A 19,519-nucleotide genomic window follows, 5' to 3' on the forward strand; every position below is an offset into this window, starting at 1 on the left:
ACTCAAAATAGTGTTAAAGTGTTGCCTCAACATTTGTAAGTCAATTAAAAGTTTTTTTTTTCTTGAAATTTTCCTGTGAAGACAAGGGAGTGAAAGACTAAAGTCTACTGTGTAGAAGAAATCATATTTTTGGAACTATCATTTTAAAAATGCAAAAGCTGCCAGTGTTTATGCAAAAAAAAAAAATCCCACTGCAGAATTTACCCAGTTCAGCCTTCATGTGTAAAGAATTTAGCACTGAGTATTTTTAAACATGAAGAAACCTCAAAGCCTGTACTTTAAGGAGGGTCATGTGAGGCTAGGATGGAAAGTTGCCATGTAACTTACTGGCAGAAGTTCTTGCTTTTTTTGTTTCTTCTTCCTTAACAACCTCTGCATGTGGTGCTTGCCATATGCTCTTCATTTGTGCCTAAATCAAGATTTATACTGCTGTGATGGGATAGTTTAAAAGAGTATTCTTTCACAGTGCAATTACCTCATACTAAGAAAAAATAATTCATACTCATGTTGTACAATGATGCAAAGAGACAAATGCTTTTTTTCCCCCCAAAAAATAATTTACCAGGTTGCTATGAATGGATTTCACAGGGACTGAAATGCTCACTCCATCTTCTTTCATGCTGGAGAGAATATCTTTGCTGCTTTAATGTCACTAATGCAAGAGCAGCAATAAAGAATAAAACAAAGCAATAGATTATAGCTCTCCCCAATCTATTTTCTCATAGTACAACTTCAGATACTTCTAGAGGTGCCTTCATTGTTGCAGCTTCTGAATTTGAGATGCAGTGTGAAAACAGGAAGTATGAACACTGTACCCGTTGCTTTAGAGCTTTCGTGAAAAGATCTACTAAAGGTCAGCTGTTTAACTGGGAAACAGGAAACCGGTTTCCTACACAAAGGACTTAAAAAAAGAGACAGGACATGTGTTAAAATAGAAGCTGCAGTTAAAAAGTTTCATGTGGTGGATTTCAGAACTAAATCTGAAAGAACATAAAGAAAATATTAGTTTCTGTGACAACATGTCCTTCTGTTCAGTACGGTTTCTCAAACTCTTGTAAATGTATCATTATTACCAGTGTAATTCATGTATTTATCTGATGTCTTCATTCAGGGTGACTTAAATGGAAAATAACCATAAATATCTAAATAATAGGATACATAAAAGGAAATCAACGTGTAAAGGAATTTATTAGTTTATAGAACATGAAAGTACTAATGAAAATTATTTTTTCCCAAGGTATATACTGTACATATACAATGATTTCTAAAACAATCTTTTGAATTTTAAAACCTCTGGTTTCCAATTAGTTGATTAATAACTTTATTCCATCAACGTACAGTACTGCCAGAAAGTCGCCAGTTGTGCTCAAATTTGTCGCAAGTTGGATTTTGTCCTGGAAATACTGGGTGCAAGGCAGGAACTGAGGATCCTGTGGGTCTTCTGCCCCTGAATTGGAAAACAAAAAGGGACAATTTAAAATGCTCAGTCAAACGTAGCCACTATGTGCTTGGTATGTGAGGGGAAACTGGAGCACTTGGCAGAAACCCATGTGAACGCAAGGGAAACATGCAAACGTCGCGAGACAGAAGCCTGAGGCCAAAATCAAATTCAGAACCCTCCAGCTGTAGCTGTAGCTGTTATCCCACAATGTTGCCTATGTATTCTGAAAAAATATTTTATTCTATATATTCTATGTACAGTATATATTTATAGTAAGGAACAAGTACTGTAAATGTTTAATCCGTGCTGAAAAGAGAAGAAAAGAAACACAATGTTTCGGCTGTGGGGCCTGCTTCGGGTGTGAAGAATATTTTAGTATATTTTTATATATTCTAGTATATAGTTTATACTAACTTTTGGCAATAAGTATACAATATCTCCTGCTCCATAAAAGCCTTACTCACAGCAGGGTTACATGAAACACTTAGCACGGGTTACATGAAACACTAAAGCTGTAGAAAAAGATTAGCTTTTCTCAGCAGGAATTCAAACACAGATTAAGGATAGACTTTCTAAAAGTATCAAGTTGTACTCAAACAAAATATGTTGGCTGTGCCAACAAGAATTAAACTTCATAATGCTGTAGCTGCTAATTTTGTCCATACAATTATGAGGATAATTTCTAGATGCTTGGTGCCTATAACCCTCAGAACTTTAATAATACTCTGTGAAGAAAATAATGTGTAAAAGCTGCTATTATGGCACTCTCTGTGGTGTAAGGCAAGTTAAGGAGGTTCTGTATTCGACAGAAACTAGCATACAAGGAACAGTGTGTGTGGTAGGTGGGGGAACTAGAGTTTACTGCTTTACCATTTCAGATGTGAAAACAACTGTAATAACAACCTTAAACCACTTCAGCCTTAACCTTTAACATCTTATTCATTTTCTATGAAGCTAACATTTATAAAAAAATGAAGACTTTCCAAATGCTGTTTGATCTGAACCAGACTGTAAAGAATAAATACATACACAGAAGCTAGGAAAGACTGTACAAGGATAGAAAAAGTCTTACTTAATGTGTTGTTCACTGTGCTTACTTGTCATTTTCTCTTTACCAAAACTGACTTTTTTTGAGTCTGATGAATGTGATTCATGTGTAATTTGTAAATCCATGCCTAAAAAGGCATCTGAACTTTACTCCTGTCAAGGAATTTTTCAGAGTATTTTGTGCTTGGCAAAAATTACCTCATTAGCATTCATGCACAAAGTGCATCCATATGTGCAAAGTACATCTGTGCAGATGCACTGACACGTCATTGACATAGTTAAGTAGCAATGAACTGTGAAAATAATATGGGAACCCTTATATGCCAAACAATATAACTTGCATGTAAGCTACAGTATGCTTTGCTGCGTTTGTCAGATGGGAAGTTCAGAGTATTTATTAATTAGAAACAATTGTTTAATGCATAATGAGCTAGCTCTCATTAATTTCATTTTAAAGCGCTTTGGAAGAATGTATTAATCAGACTGTAGACACTATCTTATCTGATTTGGAAATCAGTGTATGTTATTGAATTAATGTGCGTAGAAGCAGGTAAAAGCTTTCTCTTTCACAAATGTGCAAGACTGATAAGTATGTGCATGAACAATTTAATACTTCACATGTAAAGAAGTCAAATAATTGCAGATCAATTGTGATATTCAGTGTATCGTTGAATTACCATAGGTTCATGCATAATACATTGCACTAATAAATGTATTATATCTTGCAATGATATAAACTACAGAACATTAGCAAATTTCTCAAATATAATTTACCTGTAGTGAACATATATAAATGGATACATATTATCATGGTATTATCAAGGTAATGAAAACATTTAAAGTGCATTAATTTTAATCTACATAATTATTAGTTGCAAGCCCTCATCACAATGTAATAATACAGAACCTAATTAAAAGTTTTACTAGAAGTAAAAGTACCATACTCAACTAGTAAAGGTGTAAGGGAGAGCACATATAGAGTTTGGCTACATTACCAGTAGTTTGAATGGGATTCCCCAAAATGTCACACAATTGGTGGTGAGAGACGTATTGCTACTAGTTGGTGCAGTAGACCCAGATGACACAAGAAAAATTACAGATTAAGGGAAGTTCATTTGGCTCATCTAGCTTACTTGTTTTGCTAGAGGCTAATTGATCTGACCAAGTTGTGTTTTGAATGACGCCAGGATATCATCTCCAACACTTTAATCATTAAAGAGGAAATAATCCAGTCTTTATTCTCCAATGCTGATAAAAGATTTGCAAAAGGGTAGAAGAAGAACAGGTGAAAAATAAATATGTGACCAAATTGTCATCTACTGTATATAGAATGAAGTTTTCTAAACATTACTGTATGTTTTATTACAATTTGGCTGACACAAATATTAAAATATTTAAGAAAATAGGGAGAGTGAATAATTTAAAGAATTAAAATGAGATGCTAAAGACTTCTTAACATATGTTTTAGTGATTACAGTTGCATTAACAACACTATGCACACTATATGGCTTGAATTATTTTGTGTTATTTAATGCACACACACTCAGCATAGTATTATAAGCCTGGGAAACTGTTAAGTGTTTGCTTTTAATGTGTAGATCATTCATAATATCTAGCACTCAATCATAAAACTCGCTTCAGAAGTGTTAAAAGATCCATTGATCCACTGAGAGCTAAGAAACTTCATTGCCCTTTCCTGTGTTGAAAGGCTCTTAGGATTAGGATTGAAAGTAGTTTTTGAATTACTTGTTAGGTCTGGAAATGGACATAATGTCTTACCTTGATCTGATACCTGTTTCAAAGTCAATAAAGCATTCAGTACTATACAGAATATACAAGGAAATTCAGTTTTGTGTTTTAAAATGTATTTGTACCAAACATTAACAATCACAAGTATAATATGATACATCCTGTTTTCTACCATTGTGAAATGGCCATAGATATTACTATTCACACTTCCACTATCTATAATGACAGCTTACTCTTAAAAGAAACTGTAATTTCTGTATTTCTATATAAAATGTAAATTAATATTAATGAGCTCTTGCCATTTACCTATGCTGAGGGGTTAGAACTGTCTAAAAATATTTCTAGGTCCATAATGCATAAAGATTTAAAGTTAGCAGCCATGGATAACTGTTTAACAGAAGCTAAACAACAGCTAAACATCTGGCTGTGGCTGCTAACTTTGATTTTATACAGTATATGTAACGCCAGAATTAGAAGCCTCTTTAGATTATGCTGTCCCCTCAGTGTTGTGAAATGACAAAGAGCTAATTAAAATTAATTTTTATAATTCATAGTGACTGCATGCTGTTAGCACACAGTATAAACTGTAGGGTAAATATGTCTGTGAATGAGATTTCTGCACCATTCTCATCCCATTTCAATGAGAAAAATGTTACATTGGAACATTTGTGAATATTCCCTTTAATTTGACAAGGAAGTTAAGTTCTCTGGAGTCTTACTTAGCTTGATTTAAGATATAGTAGCCTAAAACAATAAACGTGGTAAATAAAGGGACTTTGAGAACAAGATGAAATGCAGTTAAAAATGGTATAGTTTGATTAATGGCACCTCTGGACCTCTGAAATGACAGGTTTTCTGAGGAATGGGCTCTAAGTGTATGATATTAGAATGGTATTTCACATCTGCAGTTCTCAGCTCTGCCACCTAATATGGAGAGTTTAGGCCAATGTAAGCACAGCTGTTAAATGTCTTCCACAACTGTAAAAATAATAAATCTTTGTTCTCCATTGAACTAGCTTTTCTTTTTTTCAAAAGGACAAAAGCTGTGCTCATTCATTTTACAGCAAAGACAGAGTCTGCTACCTGGCTCTGTCATATTTTCTTAGCCATGATTCGAACAGTGTACTTTTTCTTTCCTTTTAGTTTTTGATCAATGTTGTCCAGGTGCTCTCTTAATGTCTCAACTTCTTGATAAGTTCTGTTTTGGGGGGATTCTGGATTAACTCTTCTTTAGGGCTTATTGTAGTTTGCCATCTTTTCTGTTTGAGATGCTGGAGTGCAAAGGGTTGTCAGGAAAGGTGGCCTCTGTGAGAACACATCACTGAAATGCCCTCTTTGGACCTCACCTACACCAAGCTCTGATCTATGGCTCCATGGAGCTGTCTGCTAGCAACAGCAGTCACAGCCTGGTATACTGCTTCAAATGGTGAGCAGAACCAGATGTGATGACAGGTATGCTGACCTTAGTGAGCTACGGATTTCCCCACCACTGGCAGTCAGAGCCTGTTCAGGAAGACTGAACAGACAAAACCCATTCTTAATTCATCAGCAAAAAAGTCAGCTCAGCAGGTTGCTGTGGGACATTAGGAGCATGGCACGGAAACAAAGATGTTGTGGTCATCCAGTGTATTCAAACTGATCTTCAGTCCCCTTGCCTTCTCATGAAACTGTAATCTGATTGGTCTTGAGAGAGCTAGGCTGATACAGGCCAGGCTTAAATCTAAGTCACATGAAAGGTGTGTCAATACACACCATTACCCTTCAAATCCCATGATCATTATGGTGAGTGACAAAACAGCAGGTAGAGGTACGCAGGGGGACTATAGCTTTGGCTTAGGTCATTGGATCATTTTTCACTGGATGACAGCAGAAACTGCACTTGGCAATCCCCTCAGTGATTGAGGTGCCCTAGTCTAGAATTACTCCATCAGGTTCTATAGTGTAGCATAGAAAGAAGACCTTAAAAAGGACCTGCTAGCAGGGATCCTACCATAGAGATGGAACTACCAAAGAAGAACAAACATGACACCACTCACCAATGGCATATGTAATGTTTGCATTCTTGTGCACAGTGCAGAAGCTGCTAAATTAAAAATTAAAAGAGCTCTAGCTGGTAGATTATTGTATACTTCAAGATACAGCCTTGATTGAGACTTCTCTAGTTTAGAAAGGACCAATCACAGATGTTGAAGCCAGTTAAACCTTCTTTTGCCTTTTTCTGCAGTAATGGGGATGAGTGTCAAGAATTGGGTTTATGTTCTCATGTGACCAAAATGTCTTCCACCAGGAAAAAGACATGTTAATGTGATCAGTGCTCACGTGCTACGTTTGTGATACTGAAGGTAGATTATGTTATCATTAGGTGACAGGACAGTGATATAGGCCATGTGTGGTACAGACTGAAGGATTAACAATGGATTTGTTTTTGTCTAAGATTATCATCTGAATTCTCCAGATGGTCACTAGGCAAAAAGTCACCTAAGCAGTTGAATATCATAATAAACCAGCAAAATCATCATGAAGATTTTTACAGAAGTGTTAAGTAGTCAGGTGTGCTTGAATTCCCAGAACAGAGGAAGCCTGGTTCTACAAGAACAGTGACAAGATACAGAAACTTCTAAATAGGAGATTATATTCATAAGGAATACCTGAATGACACTAAATCAGCATCCAAGGAAAAGGACTTTGGAAACATTTTTATAAATATCCAGTACATACTAATGTGAAATTCATAGCTGAGCAAAAAACAGATGAGATTTAGTCCTATGCTGGCAAAAAATGACAGAAAAGAGGTTTTATGATGTGATCAAAGTAATCTGTCGGCCACAGGCATCATGACCATCCTCTTTCCTAAGTGCCGATGGAACCATGCTGCTCTCGGCAAAGAGACAACATTAAAGAAATGGACAAAACACTTCAGGAACATATCCAGTCTCCTATCATCTGCCAACTAGAAGTCAATCAATTGGCTGCCCCAAGCGAAAATCACCTGACACGAGCTGATCTTTCTGAATCATTCCATTATTGACATCAAAAGATCAGCAACTGACCATTTTATCAGGTTACCATCAGAAATAAAGATAAAGTATAATGTAACTTGAATGTAAAATAATCAACATACAGTACAGAATATCTGAATATACGTTATTTCCAACGTATATCATATCAGAGGCTAAAAGAGGGTTTACCTTTAGGAAATATATAGTGAAGAATAAAGATGAAAATCAGTTTCAGGTGCTTTTTAAGGGATGTCAAGCTTCAGCTCACACCAATCATTAATTTTAACTGAACCTGAATTCTTGGCTATTAAGAACATAAACGGTTTGCTTTTTTTATCTCTTATCAAGCTCGGCATGATATGTGTTTTTGAAGTTAAAGGGTTCAAGGCTATTTCTTTATGGCTGCAGCAATTAGGGTGCACCAAAGCATATTTTATAAAAGAAAGACTTTTATGTATTACTATGATTTTAAAAGTGGACCAGGATTTTTTATATGTATTCCATTATTAAAGCAGCTGGGACTGTCTTACCCTCCTGCTGGAGTTCAAGGAAAATGTTCTGGTTCTTTAAAACCACAAAATGCTATTTGCACTGCTAATAAATTCAGTTAAGAACATTATGGTAGCCATTGGATACATATTAAGAACCCCAAGCTGAAATACTGTATGTAGAATAAATGCTACATTTTTTAACAGATAGTATGTGAGTTTAAGGATCATGCATTCAGGGCAGTACGTTCTTTGTCTGAATATTTTTTGGAATATTTTAATTTGTGTTGGTCACTGCCCTCTATCCTTTGTTTGCTTGCTATTTGGGTGTTGTGTTTCAAGCAGAATGTCTTAAAACTGTTCCCATCCACCCTAGAGCATTCTACATCTCACAAGATGCAAGATCTACATCATGCATTTCTTCATAGTTTCTTCCCCTGAAACATTTTATATCTTTTTTTGGACGACCACTCCTAGGGAGAGTAGCACTCATACTGAATGTCTTCCATTTGGACATTATCTGCCTGACTATGAGTTGATAGAGGCCTACTGTAAGTCTTTAGAAATGCTTTTAAAACCCTTCCAGTCTTAATGAGCATCAACAACTCTTCTGAGATCCTCTAAAACCTCTTGACATGATTGGGGCATGTTTCACTTTGACAAATCTGTGTCATGAAGAGCAGACTCTATTGGTAACCAAACTTTTTTAATAGGGCTGGGCACCTCAAACTCACACCTGAATGTCATCTCATTGATTGGAATTCCTGACTCCAATTGGTTGTGTGTTGTTTGTTTTATTCAGATTGTGTTTATGTATTATTATGACACAGATGAAGATCAGATTACATTTTAGGAGTGATTACTGCAGGAATAGAAGTTTGATCTTGCAGTAGCTTGGTTCAATAAAAGCGGATGAAGGGAATTCTGAAGGGTTTGCAAACTTTTCCTCACCACTGTACATCACATGCATTTGTATGTTTTGTAATATTTTTCCTATTAAATTGAGGTGCCTCAAAAGTATATTTTGTCATTCAGAAGTCTGGGAAAGCCCAATCAAAGTGAGGTTTAGAAAGGTGTACCATACTGAATTAGATTCAATTAACAGATTGGCTTCAATACACAGATTAATGTCTGTATTCCAGCAAGGAATGGACCCCACCTATTCAATACATGTGTCAGATTTAGAAAGTAGTGGAAAAAGAAATGAAAAAGGATGAAGACTGGGGAGGTGGAAGGACACAAAAAGCACTCTATAACGCCCTTCTGCTCCATTGCATATGGCTGAGCAAATGATTAGGCAAAGATAGACAGGTGTTGCTCCTCCCTAAAGCTTAACAAAGAAAAGACTAGCTTTTAACAAAGAACAAATCACATTGAAAAAAACAGTAGCATGAAAGGTTTTCTTACAGAGCTCTTAAGAATTCTACTATAGAACTCTTAATATTTGGTGAAAGCAATTTTTGATACTTCTGAATCTCTCCTCGTTTCGGCTAAATTGTTCTCTTTTGACAACTATTTTTCTTTTGTCTTTCTCAACCAGGATTGTCTGGTGAAAAAGTTGGGGTTTTTTTAAATCTCAGTTTGATCTTATGTTGGTTCAATAAAAGTGATGAACAAACCAGAAGTTGGATGGTTTCTGAAAGGTAGTACCCTTCCAAGCCTGCAGAAACAGGACTGAAAGAGTTAGTCAGCTTGTTATGAGCACTGCGTTTTACTGTCATAATAAAGAAGAAAACAAGTGAACAAGCAACAACTAGCAAAGTCAAAGGAGGCCACTTGGATGCACATACTGTCATCTTGCATACTGTAGCATTATCTATTTTGAACTGTATTTGTTTTTAATATAAGATTATATACAGAGGGACTCAGCTGTTTCCTAGGGGTAAATCCAACTAGCTGCACTGCTGACAGTAACTTATACTTTAAAAACGGCTTTGTAAAGGCAGGGAAATTACTAACTGCTCGCAAGGAAAGAGCAATTATTCTTTAGAAATGTATTTATAATTTATCTGAGTTAATCACATATACATAGACAAAGTGCATAGTATGTTAAATATGCTATTTGTTCAATGAAATGTGTAAATATATCATTTTAAAACCGTAATTGTGAAAAAAATACAAATATAGAGTAGACATTTCATAGATACCTGGATCTTGTAAACATCTGATATATTGGGATATAATTTATTTCTTTGTTTCATCAGAAAATGTAATTAGAACATTCATTACCAATTTTTGTTTCTTGCTTCATATTCAGCAATGCGGACAATTGATTGTTAAAGAGGATTTTACATGTTTAGATCTTGAAATCACAATATTGTGTTGTCTTATTGTTTTGATTTTTTAAATCAATTTGGCATTAAATCGAGTTTTTACTGTTTGTAGTGCCGCCATGATAGCCTTGAGCTAGTAAGACAGATACATTCCAAAGTAATGTGTGTTTTATATGAAAAACATGATCATGACCAATGGTAAGCAACATTGTTTCCATACAGCTCTGAAAAACAGCTAACAGTAAGTATCTATTCGTCTTTTATTAGGATTGTGTACAAAATTTGATTAAATATTATTTACAGCTCCTTTGGTTCTTGCCTGTTTCATCTGGTGAAATAAAAATGACAACAGGAAAGAAGCATAAAGACAGAGAGTAAGAATTTGCTCAAAATAGATAAGCTGTATAAAGGTATAAAGTAAAACCATGGTATCAGACCTTAAATTGTTGTCTTGTGAGGGCTGGGAGGAGAACAGCACATTATTGTCAAGCAAATTAATGTACAGTAGGACAGCTTTTGACAAATGGTACTTCAGCTTCTCAACATATTTGTTTAATATAATTGTCGCAAAAGCTTATTTTCTTGGGCAAGATTGTATGGTGTACTCACAAATGACTAAAAAAAGCAGCGCAGCAAGACAAATTTAGCAATGGGTCAACTTCATGCAGAATGTTAAGAATAAAAGGCTTTTCTAGGTGAAAAATATTCTAAGCTTGAACATATTCATTGCAATGCCAGTACCTACTTGAGAACTAACTGGGGTTATTCATACATACAAAAAGATTTGTGAGCTGCCAGACCATTATATCACAAGTGAATTGACATTGGCCTGAGGTGAGCTTCCAACGCTGGCATACCAAGCTACAGACCAAATTGCAGAGCTGGTTGAAAATAATTTTCTATTTACTGTACAGTAGTTACTGTATATCATTTAGGAACATAGGGGATCATTAAAGATTTTCAAAGTACAGTAAGTATGTACTGTATATTATGGTGCACAGAGAAAATATCAGAACTGGCTACATGTTTTCAAATATAAAATGAAATAGCATTTTTAAGTTGTAATATTTAATTGTTAAAACATCTAAGGATTTTTTAGAAACAAATAATTCCTAGGAAAATATCAGCACAAATAAGCAACATTGTTCTAAACCACTCTACAATCCTGTCAAAAACAACTTTTATTGGAACCAAATTGCTATCCAAACAAAATACTGTATAACAATAGCATATGATTTTGTTATACAACATGAAATTGTAATACTGTACATTGTTTTTTTTAAAAAAAAACAGAAGCATATTATTTAAAAAATGTTCATTTTATCCTTGATTACCTTCCATTCCAGCCTTTAACCATTATTTTAATGATTTTTGAAATCCCTGTGAGAACTGGGTCATACTTTCTTGTACTGTACATGGTTTGAAAGTCACATCTTTGATTGGTCACGGTAAAATGGATCAAGTCTTTACAACTTTTGGAAATAGTACTTCATGCTTGTCCTACACATGTACTATCAATATACAGTATGGATGCATATTATACTGTAGACTAAAGGTATTAAAATCATTATATTACTTGCTTACAAATCCTGTAGGCATTTTGCTCTGCACTCGTTCTTGATAGAGATAATAGCGTGCTGTACTGTAGTTGTTACGGACACTAGACTGAAAGTGTGTGTGGTGAAATCCTGGGTGGGGTTATGCTGTTGTGCCCGTGATCCAGGACTTCTTCCAGATTAATTCAATGTAATGTCCAGCTGTATAAATGGGTACACATGGATGAATACAAGGTTGAGGAGAGGCTGTTGCTTATTCTGGCAAGCAACTGGCACAAGGCATGAAGCCAGTACATCACAGGGTACGCAGAGACATGCATACACTCCCACCAGAGCCATTTATCCCAGAAGCCAATTAACCTATCAGTATGTCTCTGGAACTGTGGGACAAAACCAGAGCACCCAGTGAAAACTCATGCAAACTCCACGCTGATAGCACCACAGGGTCTCAGCGCTGCAAGGCTGAAACCACCGAGTCATTTTGCTGCCCCTCAAATAGGTGAAGTGTCACCAAAACAAATGATTAATAATAGTTGAGACCTTGACACAACACACATCGAACTAAGCTGAAATAAAGTGTTTAATCTGGATCAGGTGTGTTTAATTACAGATTTCCTTTATTTAAGTTTACATATAGCTGCCAGAGTATGTGAAGCTGTATTCCAGAGAATGTGCCTAAAACCATAGAACAAAGTTTGCTCTGGAGATGTTTTACATATATGTTAAGCAATCATTTTTTTGCTTTGTGTTTGAACTTGCCTTCCAGGGTGCTTTCCTACAACTTGCCTAAGGCTTCCTGCTGGTTAGAGAAGCTAAGCCTGGAGGAATGGAGAGCAGTGGATTAAGCCAAAAAAACTGTAGCCTCTGTTGAAGATCTAACCACATGAGCTCTCCTGAGTCTCACCAACTACTGTAAACTGATTTACTGCATGTTTTAAATTTTTTAAACATTTTCATGAGGGTGACTTATCCAAATGTTCATATAATAGACTTTTCATAAATCCAAATATTTTGTGCAAGTTAAAACCTGAGGATCCTAGTAAAAACTACAAAATTAGTGCTGCAAGAACTGAAACAGTGCTCAACTGCAGTGGATGCTGATTCTCAGGATTCTTCTAGAAATATCTGGAAGCTGAAGCAGCTAAATGTACAAGATGGCTTCCTCTTATTTGTAGTCTTTCTTATTTTCTTATGTGCTTCTCTGCATTCACATTAATAACAATGAGACAAATTACTTATGATTTATATATTATAAAATGTTACAAGAGAGAAATCACTAACTGTTAAAATTATAACAGCAACCAAAACAAACAAAAAAAACCAACTGCATATGCTATGAATGTTTTGTGAGTTTACTTCTGATGTATTTTTTAAATAAAAGTACTGTACATAGGAAGAAATGAAATGGTAGGCTTATTACACAATTAATAATATATTTGATTTCTAAGTGCTTCTCAAAAACTCACAGTGCTGCACAACAGTATGCTGTACAGTATATGCACACATAACAAGAGTAGGAAATATATAAAGAGTATCACATAATTAACTGATAAAACTAAGATTAAAAATAAATTACACATTATGTTATAGTTAAAAAAATAGGACTTTAAATTCAATGTCAAGTTTTCAATGAGTCAACAGTGGCAGAGAAATGGGTTTGGGCAGTGAGTGCCACAGAAATGATGCTGCACAAGATAAGACACTGTCACTCCCTGAGTGGAGGCTTAACTTTGGTCAAATAAGAAGGACTCAATCAGAATATCAGATTAGGTCTTTGACTATGTTCAGGCAAAAAGCACTTAACCTGGAGTAAGAATATTCACTTTCTAAATGTGCTTTAGTGTGAATAACAAATCCTTGAACTGATGCAGCTCTCATATAAGCTTTCATATAAGAAGTTACCATTTTATCCACCACTGAAGTTCAGCACCCACCTGTGCGATGTACAGCACACCAGTGAGAGCAGTAAGACATTTCTTCATTTTAGTAATGCCCCATTGAATGAGGCATTACAGTAGTCTAATCTTGATTTAATAAAGTCATATATCAATATCTCATCATCAGATAGTTAAGGACCTGACCAAGCAATATAACACAGATGGAAAAAAGATATCCTTATAATGCAAAGAAAAACACACATATATGTTCTCCAATAAATACACTTTCCCTATATATCACTGAAGCCACAGATGTCAACACAAAGTCTTAAGGATTGTGGTTTCAGCTAAATATGAATCCCACATGACAATTCCAAAAAGTAGTTTAAAGGATAGTTGGTTTAATGCAGACAAGCTGCATTTAGAATCAATTTCTAAGTCTGACATTTTAACCAACAGAACCGTTACTGCTCCAACATTTGTTTCTTTAATATAAAGCCACAGAGACTAATATGTGTTACTTAACCACACACCTGAAGTAATTTGGTGTCATTTGGAGTACTTTGACAGTATTGAAAATTGGAGACAAAAAGTAATAACTACACTATGTATGATATCTTCTAGCAAAATAAATAATATATAAGAGTATATAGTACGTGTGCTATGTGTATTTTAGGTTTAAGTCTGCATTTATCAATTTCTTCATTAAAAGTCTTTAACCACCCAATAATGATTCCTCAAGAGTTCAATAATTTTCATGAGTGTGGCTATTAATGAAAACTTGAATAGATGTCGTTAGTCACATATAAAACTTCAAAGGTTTCATCCATTTGATTTATTTAAAAATAATATCCATACTAAAAACACAGTAACTCCATAAGATGTAGAACATTGTTTTTTTTTTCCTCTATAACATGTACAGTATTATTAGAATATAATACAAAAAAGTAAACCCCCACATTTTTTAAATTGCAATATAACATATTACTGCTTGTGTATGGGTGGGCTGGGAATTATAGATGCACCTGGGTGGCATAGTGGAAAATGTCCTTTGCTTTGCTACTGCTTTTCTTGTGGAATCTCTTTGAAATCAGCCAGGAGGCTTAAATAAAATGCATTGACTTCAGGCAATTTCAGCCCACATCCAAATAAACATTGTCTGTTAAGATAATGTAGAGCATCTTTATTGAAATAACAGCTGGCACCCAGTTTTGTAACTCTTTATAAAATGGGAAATACGTGCTTAAAATAAACATACAGTATACAGTGTACACTGGTGAGTTTTTTAATGGATTTACCTTGCTTCTACTGTAGCATGCACTTAATTGTTTTTTTCTGAATTTGTAACATCACTATACACTATGTTTACTCGTTCTTTTACTGTGCTTTAACTATGATTTACTGCAGTTTACAGTGTTTAGACTCTGGTGTACCAAAGACCCCAGATTTATTTCCCTTCCGAGTATTATAATAAAATTTAAACATACTGTATAAACTAGCAGTAGTCTTTTGACTTTTTAGCCTCAGTGTTTTAGATTGGATATCTTTAAGGTGTTACTTTACTTTAAAGTACTTTAAAGTAATGTACACCTGAGGTTTGAATCACTCCTTCACAATGCTGCTTCATTTAAACACAACTATATTATAATTTGGAACACAAAAGTGAGGATAATGAGGGCCAGATGTACGTGAATTCAAGGCATTATGACACAACTCCACCCTTAACAACAGCACAATACTGAAGAACCACAAAAATTCCCCATGCAGTTCTATGCTTGTCTTTCAGCATAACATCCTTGAATAATGTTTATTACATCTAAAGAAAATCTATCCAAGGTAGATATGATGAACAAAACTACTCTGGAAGATGTCTGACCAGCTATTTCAATAATATACTGTACATGATGAGATGAAATAGCCTAAATAGCAGGGTCGTATTGATATATATTCAAGTAATAGCTATATAAAAACTCACATTTATTCCCTCAGAAAATATTTTTTCTTTCTGCAACATGATTAATAGGATTTCATCTTTACTGTTTTCATCTTTAAAGCAAAAAAGAACAGGCAGTCATTGCAAGAGGTAACATCCTGCATTGAAAATTTGCTGGCTCTCTAATGAAGGAATGAGCGTGCCTGTTTCCTTAATTTTGAACATGTTCTTGTGATGCACAAAATGGGAGGTCTGGACTGACTGTCGGACAGTGAAAGTGATAAAATGTAGTTGTACATCACAGCTGAGGATAACAGGTGTGAGTCTGTACATATTTGTGCCTCTAATCCCAAAGAGAAAAATAAACCCTCCAGGCCTCAGAGGAGCTGGCAGCTTTTCAGAAGTGTCTTCCACAGAGAGGAGGGAATGGCTGGGAAGATTCAAACATGAAGTGGCTGAATTGCACATGGCCTGGCTGCTTTTTTCCTTGTTTTAATCTGGCATGTGCTCCCGCCACTGTTGCTGTTCCCATTTGGGCTAGAGCCAGTTTCCTACGATCACACTGTATGCCTGTGAAGTTTGGGGCTACTCGTTTGAACAGAATGGCCTTAAAGTGATGCTTACATAATTGCCAACTGTCCATAACTATTAGGAGAAGCCTTTAAAGATATTCAGTATATGCACCACTGACAGCTGTGTCCCCTCATCTTTGCCTGCCTTTCAATTCAAATTTGTTTTAAAGGTATAACTTGTTATACTAAAGTGGGCATGTGGTATGAATGCTTCAGTGCAAAGACTTCTTTTAATTAATTTATTAGGCTATACAGGCTTTACAGTTTCTGGTTCTCAAACTGGTGTATACTGTACTATCATTAAATAAAGAAACTCATAATACATATTATTGTTATTGTGATGCTGATCAAAGAAGCAGTAATTTCTATTGTTGAACATGTGAAAAATAAGAACTGACATGCCCCACCGATCTAGAAATTAGATGGCGTTACCCTGCTAAAAAATCTGATAGACCTCACGTTTAGTGTAATTTTACTATTTATGTTATTAACAGAAATTAAATTGTATTAATGAATATTATCTTGGTAATGAAATATTTGAGATTTTTATATATTTTTAAAAAGCGTACCTTGTGTGATTTTCATTTCATGAGATATCATGGGTAATGGTGTATGCACAAATGTCCCTACATATATTTATGTGTGTCCTCTCTTTTGCTGAGTGATGTGCATTCCCAATGACAGCTGTGTCACATCCTGTAATCCTTGGACAATAAGACACAGCTGCCCTGCAGACTTGCACTAGAATTGTAGATCTGCCTTTGACATTTAACTAAAAGAAAGGATAAGCATGAATTCTTTAAGCAAATATAATCCAGAAAATGTTCTTGGAGGTTAAAGAATAAAGTAATCAAATCTACACTATTCATTTCTATTAAAAATTGAGTCATATTAATAGATACTTCACATAATAGATGCGCACATATTCAAAATTCTACAAATGCACAGGATTCGAAAAGCTTCTAATGTGAACTGCATCAAAATATGTATCATTAAAACATACAACGTAGAAAAAATTTAAAAAATGATATTCTGTACAGTAAGAACCTGACAGAGTATTCACTGCTGTCAACAAACCAAAACAGATAACATTTCATTTTATATTGATATCCACCTGGAAAATGTCTTATAAAAGTAAGCATGAATCAATTTAATTCACAAATTACAATAGCTATGGCCAAGTTTTCCATCTCCTACCACTGAATACATCTAGACAAACTGCTCAGTCAGAGGTATAAGGCCCTGCAGTGAACTAGAATTCTGCCTTTTGTACTACATTTCTGGAACAGGCTCAGCAAGATACTGTAAGTAACTCTCTGAAAATTGGTGGATGGATTGCTGTAGGAAAAAGTGGGATGTTCAAGAATCTGAATTTTATTTTATGGATAAGCAATATGATTCTTTGAAACAATCAAATTTAATAGGTAAAAAAAGTAAAATTATATAAAGGTGCTGATTTTATGAACTCAGAAACAGCATATACATATTTTAAATGCTGCATAAAATGTACATTATAAACACAAAGCACCAAAAAATCACAATTGTATGAAGTTAGTAAAGATCTTATTAGTATGTTTGTTTATCCATGTACAGTAATTAATACAGATAACTAACTTTTAGAGCTGTGAGCTAGCATCCCCACACCATCATACTGTACTACCCTAAAAAAGCTTTCTTATATAACATATAATTCCTAGGACAGATCCAAATTAGAAAATAATAAGTATAACAACACTTATACCTCATTAAGTAAAGATATAAAGCAGACTACTGGAGTTCTGCCGATTCATACTGTAAAACATGCTTTTGAAATGATCAGGATTACCTTTTCTGGAAGTTCTGCCCCAAGGGCAGGAAGGGAAAATGGAGCCCAGAAAGCTCATGTTTGGGTGAGAGAACAACACCCATATCATGCCATTGCCAGTGTATAAATGTGGGCCATTAATCTTTCCTTCCCAGCGTTTCTAACCTTGCTTCACTCCAACAGTCGCAACCCCTCAGCTCACTTCGCATGGAGGGCTGGTTCTGTTCTCTCCCTCATGGCTGGGTCTTCATTCCTCAGTCAAGCAGCTTCATGCTAAATGAATGCTGTCATCAACCACATAATCGGGCAACACACAAAGCTGTGGGGTTTTGTCTGAACCTCCTGCAGGAACGACATTGTACGGTGTTGGTGAAGAAGGAAAATAAAAGAAGCAGAGCTGTATGGTAATAATTGTATGGAGTCCTGGAGAGACACTTGTTATTTGGCTACCCGTGCACTTGGTCCAGAATATTAAAAATAGTGATAAGCTGGAAGATGGTGGATGATTCCTCATTTTAGGACTGTTGTACTCTGTAGGCCTTGATTTTCATAACATGAAAACTGCTATAGTGCTACACTATATTGCATGGCTATATTGTATATACTGTAAAATCAATGTTGTCATCGCAAATAAAGCTCATCAAAACCAATATATTACTGCTGTAATATTTGCATTACTGCTGCCATTATTGCCATATATTACCATATACTGTATAAATTGACTGATTACTTGTTGTGAGTTTGACATTTACTAGTAGTATGTGGGCTTGTATTTAAGTGATCACTGATTGTGCAACTTTTTTAGTATTAGTTTTTTTGGATGGTTAAAATAAAACTCATGCTTGAAAACCTAAAACAGTGCAGGCAGCGTACTGTAATTATTTTTAAAATCACGTTCTGATTTTTCCAGCCAGCCAAAAAATGTTTCTCAATAATTTTAGGAGTCAGCAGAAAACATGAAAAGAAAAATCAGATTTGTCCTACTACTGAAGCTTTTACCAGAGGGAAAACTAGCTGACATGATATATGATTATGAGAGCTGACTACACTAACGATATTTCATGATCTAATGCTTGCATCAAGAAGAACCTTGATTATATTAGATGTAAACTGGATTAATTTAGATTTTTTGTTGGCCTAAAACAATTTCGGTTTACTAACTCAGAATCTTTTATCTTTTGAAAAATCTATACAGTACATCTAACAGGTCTACTGTACTGACTTAATCCACCCATGCATTCTGTATAATGTCGAAACTAGTGAGCATGAATTGAGCTTTTTAGGAGATCTGAAACACCTTGCTTTCCTGAAACCTTTTCAGACAAGGGTAGGAGGAAGGCACAGACAAAATAGTGAGGGTCTTGTATAAAAGCCTTTTATAAACAAATGTGAAAAGGAACTTTTCTACACACCAAAGTATGGAGTTAAGTAAAGACAATGGAGTCAGACAGTGCTTTCCACAGTAATGGCAGTCTCTTCCATTCACTGCAGATATAAATGTTCTGGTGAGAATGCAGCGCCAATCAATATTTTAATGTTTAATATTCAGAGTGGGGGTCACCAGAAGGCCCCACAGCTTTAGATGAATTAGTCACAGATGTTAAAGGAATTATTCCCCTTGCTCTAGACAGACAGCTCTGTGACAGATATGGCAACATAATGCTTTTTTGTTTCCATTTGTGTTCTTCTAAGAATCTTTTTTTTCCCCATTTTTCAAAGAGCACAGCATTTAGTTACCTGTGCAAAGTAGAAAACAAAAAATTATAAAATAGAGGAGTGA

Source organism: Atractosteus spatula, chromosome 11, assembly GCF_055471065.1.
Source record: "Atractosteus spatula isolate fAtrSpa1 chromosome 11, fAtrSpa1.hap1, whole genome shotgun sequence".
NCBI lineage: Eukaryota > Metazoa > Chordata > Actinopteri > Semionotiformes > Lepisosteidae > Atractosteus > Atractosteus spatula.